The sequence below is a fragment of the Oncorhynchus tshawytscha genome, linkage group LG05, assembly GCF_018296145.1.
Source record: "Oncorhynchus tshawytscha isolate Ot180627B linkage group LG05, Otsh_v2.0, whole genome shotgun sequence".
NCBI lineage: Eukaryota > Metazoa > Chordata > Actinopteri > Salmoniformes > Salmonidae > Oncorhynchus > Oncorhynchus tshawytscha.
In genome coordinates this window covers 87,013,463-87,023,462 of record NC_056433.1, presented here as the reverse complement: position 1 = coordinate 87,023,462, position 10,000 = coordinate 87,013,463, and the positions used below count along the sequence as shown (strand labels likewise).

General features: G+C 45.3%; 1 pseudogene; it reads right to left on the bottom strand.

The window, feature by feature from the left end:
• The window catches only part of LOC112251664, a 78,690-nt pseudogene that overhangs the window by 13,083 nt on the left and 55,607 nt on the right, over positions 1-10,000 (bottom strand).

The following is a 10,000-nucleotide window of genomic DNA, read 5'->3' as shown; positions in this document are numbered from 1 at the left end:
TGTGAGGGATATTAGTGGAAGGATCCCCAGGGAGTAGATATGTGAGGGATATTAGTGGAAGGATCCCAGGAGTAGATATGTGAGGGATGTTAGTGGAGGGATCCCCAGGGAGTAGATATGTGAGGGATATTAGTGGAAGGATCCCCAGGGAGTAGGGATGTGAGGGATATTAGTGGAAGGATCCCCAGGAGTAGGGATGTGAGGATATCAGTGGAAGGATCCCCAGGGAGTAGGGATGTGAGGGATATCAGTGGAAGGATCCCCAGGAGTAGGGATGTGAGGGATATCAGTGGAAGGATCCCCAGGGAGTAGATATGTGAGGGATATTAGTGGAAGGTTCCCCAGGGAGTAGGGATGTGAGGGATATCAGTGGAAGGATCCCCAGGGAGTAGGGATGTGAGGGATATCAGTGGAAGGATCCCCAGGGAGTAGGGATGTGAGGGATATCAGTGGAAGGATCCCCAGGGAGTAGGGATGTGAGGGATATTAGTGGAAGGATCCCCAGGGAGTAGATATGTGAGGGATATTAGTGGAAGGATCCCCAGGGAGTAGGGATGTGAGGGATATCAGTGGAAGGATCCCCAGGGAGTAGAGATGTGAGGGATATCAGTGGAAGGATCCCCAGGGAGTAGGGATGTGAGGGATATTAGTGGAAGGATCCCCAGGGAGTAGATATGTGAGAGATATTAGTGGAAGGATCCCCACGGAGTAGATATGTGAGAGATATTAGTGGAGGGATCCCCAGGGAGTAGATATGTGAGGGATATTAGTGAAAGGATCCCCAGGGAGTAGATATGTGAGGGATATCAGTGGAAGGATCCCCAGGGAGTAGGGATGTGAGGGATATCAGTGGAAGGATCCCCAGGGGTCATAGAGTACAGTTCTGTACAGGTTCGATACAGGTGCAACAAAAGGAACACTATTTGCCTGGACAATTTGTTTCCGATCCGGCTCAAAGGACCAGTGTTTCTGAAACTGACTGTATATGTTTTGTTTGTACAAATGATGAGAAGTTTAGTTTAGCACTTGTCAGAGTAACCCATCATGGCGCAGGGCTCTTTACCTCCTCCATGTCGTTGGGAAAGTGGACCTTGTGGAAGATCTGAGTGGAGTTCTGCTGGATGGCATCTATCTCCACCTGGTGAGGAGGCAGCTTCCTGGGCTCGATCCTGATAGATAACACACGTTACAGTACAACCACCTTAACCCTCTAACCCCTGACCTCTAACCCTAACCTCTACCTGGTGAGGAGGCAGCTTCCTGGGCTCTATCCTGATAGATAACACACGTTACAGTACAACCACCTTAACCTCTGACCCCTGACCTCTGATAGAATCCAACCTGATGCCTGCTAGAACTGAACCAACAACCTTGGTGTTACTAGCACCACACTCTTGGCCAAATCAGTCATTAATCAAATAATTATACATTTACTCTGGCACGTCACGACCCGTTAATGGTAGGTGGCGACGTGTCAGAGTAAATTTATAACCATTTCATGAATTACTGATTTGGCCAAGTGAATCTGCTTAAGCAGCGTTCTCTGCTCAGTTTGGCAGCTGAATGTGAGAGGGATAAGCCGGTATGCTTCGCGGTTCACCAGATCTCTTTTTCTGACGTTTTTTTGTTTGTTGAAGATCACGACGCAGCGCTGTGGTTCAGGCAGCAGATGATCCGCTGTCCGCCACTGACTTGTCGTTCTCACTCGCCATCTCTCACCGCTGTCGTCAAATGGAGTTTGTTCTGTCTGAGCTCAGTTGTCATGAAACGCAAATACAACGATGAGTTTCTCTCTCTTTCATACACACTTGAGTCTCTCATTACTAATTAATTTTATAAAACGACACGTGCTGACCAAAACATCCACAGCATGGCGGTTAACCCAGGGAGGTCTTTCAGAACAGGGCTTCAACAGTGGCAAGGCATTGTTGTCATTTTATAACAAGCATAAGCAGTAATAAGGGAGTGCTATCTCTCATAGTAGTAGATGTGAGTTTCTCTTTCAAACAATTCCCTGGCCTTGTACACAGCTAATATCTAACATTCGCCAAAGCAAGCTACCGATAGTGCAACACTAGTAACAGTACATATGAAGATGAACAATGATCAGGCCTACTGTTCATTTTAATGTAGAAATTATTGTTGAAAACTAGTCTAAGTTGGAACTGTTGCTGTTAAAATAGAATAATAATTGTCATTCTGAACTGGAATAAACTGATGAAAGTAAGATGCTTTTTGAGGTGAACCCCCTCACACAGTTCTGGGTTGTTCCATCTACAACAGGAAGTGGTCTCCTGTCTGACTGAGAATCCCCTCACACAGTTCTTGGTTGTTCCATCTACAACAGGAAGTGGTCTCCTGTCTGACTGAGAACCCCCTCACACAGTTCTGGGTTGTTCTCTACAACAGGAAGTGGTCTCCTGCCTGACTGAGAAAGTAGTAGATGTTCTGGTCCAGTTTGGTACCACATGCCTGTACGAGTCAGGGTTCTCAACTCTGGCATACTTTAACACAACAAGTACAGAAACGGACTCATTGCTGAGCATCACCTCTGGGTTGCAGTGTCCAAAACTGAGATCAGGATAGACATGCTTGTTGAAAACACAGACCTCTCATTAGGACTCTCTCTCTCTCTATGTGTGTGTGTGTGTGTGTGTGTGTGTGTGTGTGTGTGTGTGTGTGTGTGTGTGTGTCTATGTGTGTATGTGTGTATGTATGTCCTGGGCTACATCTGTGTGATGTGACCAATCAGTTTATTCTCATTCAGATATTTTAAAAAAATATAAAAATTGTTTAGTATTTTTTTTTTAAACAGCAACAGTTCCAACCTAGACTTTCTTTCTACAGTAAGATGGACAGTAGGCCTGATCATTGTTCATCTGTACTGTTTCTTACGGTTTCACTATCAAAACGCCTGTGCGTCTGTTCTGTAATTCATCTGTGTGATGTGATCAGTCTGTTTATTCCAGTTCAGAATGAAAATGATTTATTGTATTTTAACAGCACCAGTTGTGCTAAAAAAAACAGTTGTGCTATTAAAAACCAGAGTGTTTTTAATAGGAGAAAATAAACATGAATAGAAATTTATATTAATATTTATTTTCATAATTTGTTTCTGTCTATATTGCATTTGATTTAGGCATAAGGGCAATGAAATGTACCGATATTTATGTATAGTTGCATATTTACCTAAGCTTATGTCGCAGGAAAACAGTCTAATAAACCTCCTCTAATGGGGCTGAGGAGATACTGTCTAATAGACCTCCTCTAATGGGGCTGAGGAGATACAGTCTAATAGACCTCCTCTAATGGGGCTGAGGAGATACAGTCTAATAGACCTCCTCTAATGGGGCTGAGGAGATACTGTCTAATAGACCTCCTCTAATGGGGCTGAGGAGATACAGTCTAATAGACCTCCTCTAATGGGGCTGAGGAGATACAGTCTAATAGACCTCCTCTAATGGGGCTGAGGAGATACAGTCTAATAGACCTCCTCTAATGGGGCTGAGGAGATACAGTCTAATAGACCTCCTCTAATGGGGCTGAGGAGATACTGTCTAATCGACCTCCTCTAATGGGGCTGAGGAGATACTGTCTAATAGACCTCCTCTAATGGGGCTGAGGAGATACAGTCTAATAGACCTCCTCTAATGGGGCTGAGGAGATACTGTCTAATAGACCTCCTCTAATGGGGCTGAGGAGATGGTCTAATAGACCTCCTCTAATGGGGCTGAGGAGATACAGTCTAATAGACCTCCTCTAATGGGGCTGAGGAGATACAGTCTAATAGACCTCCTCTAATGGGGCTGAGGAGATACTGTCTAATCGACCTCCTCTAATGGGGCTGAGGAGATACTGTCTAATAGACCTCCTCTAATGGGGCTGAGGAGATACAATCTAATAGACCTCCTCTAATGGGGCTGAGGAGATACTGTCTAATAGACCTCCTCTAATGGGGCTGAGGAGATACAATCTAATAGACCTCCTCTAATGGGGCTGAGGAGATACAATCTAATAGACCTCCTCTAATGGGGCTGAGGAGATACTGTCTAATAGACCTCCTCTAATGGGGCTGAGGAGATGGTCTAATAGACCTCCTCTAATAGGTACAGTAAGTGAAGACATTCAGTATTTGATGTGCTCATGTACCTCAGTGATCCCTGTAGGCGCTGTAGACAGTCAGGGGCCAGGGGTTCACGACGTCGGGACTCCAGGAAGCGCTGGGTGTGTTTGAGCAGCGACTGGCTTGGAGGGAAGAGACCACAGCACAGCCACAGTAGCTGCCAGCCCTGCTCCAAACTGAACCTAACAACAACAACAACAACAACACCATCATTATCATCATCAGAGACCACAGCACAGCCACAGTAGCTGCCAGCCCTGCTCCAAACTGAACCTAACAACAACAACAACACCATCATTATCATCATCAGAGACCACAGCACAGCCACAGTAGCTGCCAGCCCTGCTCCAAACTGAACCTAACAACAACAACAACAACAACATCAACACCATCATTATCATCATCAGAGACCACAGCACAGCCACAGTAGCTGTGTTGTTTAACCTCCCATCTACGTGTAGGAGCAGTGACGACCCAGCATTCAGGGCAGGTGTGGCCCCACCTGTTTTGAGCCCCACATATTTTGCTAAAAACAATGTCCTTTCCTCTGTTGTCTTTTCCTTTGTTGACCTCTTCTCTGTTGTGTTGTCTTCTGTTGTCCTCTCCTCCGTTGTCCTCTCTTCCATTGTCTTCTATTGTCCTCTCCTCTGATGTCCTCTCCTCCGTTGTCCTCTCCTCTGTTGTGTTGTCTTCTGATGTCCTCTCCTCTGATGTCCTCTTTTCCATTGTCTTCTGTTGTCCTCTCCTCTGATGTCCTCTCCTCTGTTGTGTTGTCTTCTGATGTCCTCTCCTCCGTTGTCTTCTGTTGTCTTCTGATGTCCTCTCTTCTGTTGTCCTCTGTTGTCCTCTCTTCTGTTGTCCTCTGATGTCCTCTCTTCTGTTGTCCTCTCCTCTGTTGTCTTCTGTTGTCCTCTCCTCTGTTCTCTTCTGTTGTCTTCTCCTCTGTTCTCTTCTGTTGTCCTCTCCTCTGTTCTCTTCTGTTGTCCTCTCCTCTGTTCTCTTCTGTTGTCCTCTCCTCTGATGTCCTCTTTTCCATTGTCTTCTGTTGTCGTCTCCTCTGATGTCCTCTCCTCTGTTGTGTTGTCTTCTGATGTCCTCTCTTCTGTTGTCCTCTCTTCTGTTGTCTTCTGTTGTCCTCTCATCTGTTGTCTTCTGTTGTCCTATCTTCTGTTGTCTTCTGTTGTCCTCTCATCTGTTGTCTTCTGTTGTCCTCTCCTCTGTTGTCCTCTCCTCTGTTGTCCTCTCTTCTGTTGTCCTCTCCTCTGTTGTCCTCTCCTCTGTTGTCTGCTGTTGTCCTCTCCTCTGTTGTCCTCTGTTGTCCTCTCCTCTGTTGTCTTCTGTTGTCCCCTCCTCTGTTGTCCTCTTTGTCCTCTCCTCTGTTGTCCTCTGTTGTCCTCTCCTCTGTTGTCCTCTCATCTGTTGTCTTCTGTTGTCTTCTATTGTCCTCTCCTCTGTTGTCCTCTGTTGTCCTCTCCTCTGATGTCCTCTTTTCCATTGTCTTCTGTTGTCGTCTCCTCTGATGTCCTCTCCTCTGTTGTGTTGTCTTCTGATGTCCTCTCTTCTGTTGTCTTCTGTTGTCCTCTCTTCTGTTGTCTTCTGTTGTCCTCTCATCTGTTGTCTTCTGTTGTCCTCTCTTCTGTTGTCTTCTGTTGTCCTCTCCTCTGTTGTCCTCTCCTCTGTTGTCTTCTGTTGTCCTCTCCTCTGTTGTCTTCTGTTGTCCTCTCCTCTGTTGTCCTCTCCTCTGTTGTCCTCTCCTCTGTTGTCCTCTCCTCTGTTGTCCTCTCCTCTGTTGTCTGCTGTTGTCCTCTCCTCTGTTGTCCTCTGTTGTCCTCTCCTCTGTTGTCTTCTGTTGTCCCCTCCTCTGTTGTCCTCTGTTGTCCTCTCCTCTGTTGTCCTCTGTTGTCCTCTCCTCTGTTGTCCTCTCATCTGTTGTCTTCTGTTGTCCTCTCCTCTGTTTTCCTCTGTTGTCCTCTCCTCTGTTGTCTTCTGTTGTCTTCTATTGTCCTCTCCTCTGTTGTCCTCTGTTGTCCTCTCCTCTGTTGTCTTCTGTTGTCCTCTCCTCTGTTGTCCTCTGTTGTCCTCTCCTCTGTTGTCCTCTCCTCTGTTGTCCTCTGTTGTCCTCTCCTTTGTTGTCTTCTGTTGTCCTCTCCTCTGTTGTCTTCTGTTGTCCTCTCCTTTGTTGTCTTCTGTTGTCCTCTCCTCTGTTGTCCTCTCCTCTGTTGTCTTCTGTTGTCCTCTCCTTTGTTGTCTTCTGTTGTCCTCTCCTCTGTTGTCAACAGAAGACAACAGAGGAGGCCCTAACAGCCTACATGTTGTTGTACAGGCCCTAACAGCCTACCTGTTGTTGTACAGGCCCTAACAGCCTACCTGTTGTTGTACAGGCCCTAACAGCCTACCTGTTGTTGTACAGGCCCTAACAGCCTACATGTTGTTGTACAGGCCCTAACAGCCTACCTGTTGTTGTACAGGCCCTAACAGCCTACCTGTTGTTGTACAGGCCCTAACAGCCTACATGTTGTTGTACAGGCCCTAACAGCCTACATGTTGTTGTACAGGCCCTAACAGCCTACATGTTGTTGTACAGGCCCTAACAGCCTACCTGTTGTTGTACAGGCCCTAACAGCCTACATGTTGTTGTACAGGCCCTAACAGCCTACCTGTTGTTGTACAGGCCCTAACAGCCTTCATGTTGTTGTACAGGCCCTAACAGCCTACCTGTTGTTGTACAGGCCCTAACAGCCTACCTGTTGTTGTACAGGCCCTAACAGCCTACATGTTGTTGTACAGGCCCTAACAGCCTACCTGTTGTTGTACAGGCCCTAACAGCCTTCATGTTGTTGTACAGGCCCTAACAGCCTTCCTGTTGTTGTACAGGCCCTAAAAGCCTTCCTGTTGTTGTACAGGCCCTAACAGCCTACATGTTGTTGTACAGGCCCTAACAGTCTACCTGTTGTTGTTGCTGGTCATCTGTTTCATGATCTGACAGTAGATCTCGTCTCTCAGGGCCTCGTCCTTGGTGGCTGGCCCAAAGATCTGGTCTGTCAACTCTAGAGGACTCTGTATCTGCTTTGTGGGGTAGTCTCCCATGTACTTCAGGATAGGTAAACACAGGTCAAGGACTGGTAGGAGCAACATCTCTGAAAACTGTATTTGAAGAAACTTGCATGTCATTTGCCATCCTACCACAAAAGACATTGAACACATTTAGACTACAATAAGTGTATCTGGGTCTCCGCATATCATATATATTTTCGTCTTCAGTCTGCACCACTGTCCATGCACTTTGGTCTGAATAGAAAGAGAGGTAGCGACAGTGTTTTCTTTTCTCAGTAAGGACATCACTGAAGACCAGAATATGTCACTCTCGATAAGACTACTTGCTAAATTACTAAAATAAAATGCAATGTTGAGACGATTCCAAAGACGCTCTTGAAGATAATGTTGAAGTCATCTGTCAGTGAGAAGGTGGTAAATCAATTATTAAAGGATATCGGTGAAGGCCAGGCAGGCCCGGTGGCTGAGCTCAGAGTTCCCCGCCAGCTTCTTAAGAAGGGGCTGTTTGATTGGCTCCCTGGACTTGACCCACAGCCTCTCAGGGGCCACGTTCTTAGAGATCACCTGACGGTTCACATCCTTGATGGGCTGCCTGGAGAGACAGACAGAAGCACAGAACATTAAGGAGCTGTTAAAATCAGGATGTTGTCCCATATATATTACTGTATATATTTGTAATATATTATTATATGTTACATGTGTTAGTTATATACCATATATATATCGAAATATTATTGGCTATAAACTATTATCACTTTTTCTCTTAATATCGTATTAGAAGTTTCTCTGTTATAGGAGAACTGTTACCTGAAGTACTCATAGAACTGTTACCTGAAGTACTCATAGGAGAACTGTTACCTGAAGTACTCATAGGAGAACTGTTACCTGAAGTACTCATAGAACTGTTACCTGAAGTACTCATAGGAGAACTGTTACCTGAAGTACTCATAGGAGAACTGTTACCTGAAGTACTCATAGGAGAACTGTTACCTGAAGGACTCATAGGAGAACTGTTACCTGAAGGACTCATAGAACTGTTACCTGAAGGACTCATAGAACTGTTACCTGAAGGACTCATAGGAGAACTGTTACCTGAAGTACTCATAGGAGAACTGTTACCTGAAGTACTCATAGGAGAACTGTTACCTGAAGTACTCATAGAACTGTTACCTGAAGTACTCATAGGAGAACTGTTACCTGAAGTACTCATAGGAGAACTGTTACCTGAAGTACTCATAGAACTGTTACCTGAAGTACTCATAGGAGAACTGTTACCTGAAGTACTCATAGGAGAACTGTTACCTGAAGTACTCATAGGAGAACTGTTACCTGAAGTACTCATAGGAGAACTGTTACCTGAAGTACTCATAGGAGAACTGTTACCTGAAGTACTCATAGGAGAACTGTTACCTGAAGGACTCATAGGAGAACTGTTACCTGAAGGACTCATAGAACTGTTACCTGAAGGACTCATAGAACTGTTACCTGAAGGACTCATAGGAGAACTGTTACCTGAAGTACTCATAGGAGAACTGTTACCTGAAGGACTCATAGAACTGTTACCTGAAGGACTCATAGAACTGTTACCTGAAGGACTCATAGGAGAACTGTTACCTGAAGTACTCATAGGAGAACTGTTACCTGAAGTACTCATAGGAGAACTGTTACCTGAAGGACTCATAGGAGAACTGTTACCTGAAGTACTCATAGGAGAACTGTTACCTGAAGGACTCATAGGAGAACTGTTACCTGAAGGACTCATAGGAGAACTGTTACCTGAAGGACTCATAGGAGAACTGTTACCTGAAGGACTCATAGGAGAACTGTTACCTGAAGGACTCATAGGAGAACTGTTACCTGAAGTACTCATAGGAGAACTGTTACCTGAAGGACTCATAGGAGAACTGTTACCTGAAGGACTCATAGAACTGTTACCTGAAGTACTCATAGAACTGTTACCTGAAGGACTCATAGAACTGTTACCTGAAGGACTCATAAAACTGTTACCTGAAGTACTCATAGAACTGTTACCTGAAGTACTCATAGGAGAACTGTTACCTGAAGTACTCATAGAACTGTTACCTGAAGTACTCATAGGAGAACTGTTACCTGAAGTACTCATAGGAGAACTGTTACCTGAAGTACTCATAGGAGAACTGTTACCTGAAGTACTCATAGGAGAACTGTTACCTGAAGTACTCATAGGAGAACTGTTACCTGAAGTACTCATAGGAGAACTGTTACCTGAAGTACTCATAGGAGAACTCTTTGAGGGACACGGGGGCCACTCGCTCCACGGTGCCTGTCTCCTTCTGATTGGCTGCCATGATGCTCTTCCTCTGGTCAGGTGACAGGTTAAGAAGACTCTGGAAACATTTCATGTTGACATTTTAGTAATTTAACCCGACTGATAATGATCAGTGTATTGAAATAAGGAAGGTAAAACAACCACGAATCACAATGAATAAAACCTTCTTCAAAATAGCATCATCAGTAGCAGTAAGAGTAAAGTGAAGGATTGATTTCTTCAGCCCATATTTCACCTTAGATAGTAAAACAAGAACACGCGGTCATACCATGACTTCATTGGTAGGTTTGGTGAGAGTGGGCAGGACCAGGATAGCGTCGGTGGGTACTGCCCCCGTCTTGCCGGTGCGTTCGTTCTTGCCCTTGATCCAGCCGCGGCCGACAGTCAGCTCATCGTCTTTAATGAGAACTATCAGCTCTCCTTTCTTAAAGCTCAGGAACGTAGGGTCGTCTATATGAGAGAGAGAGAGAGAGAGAGAGTTTCATTTCCCCAAATTAGAGAGTGTAATGCAGCGC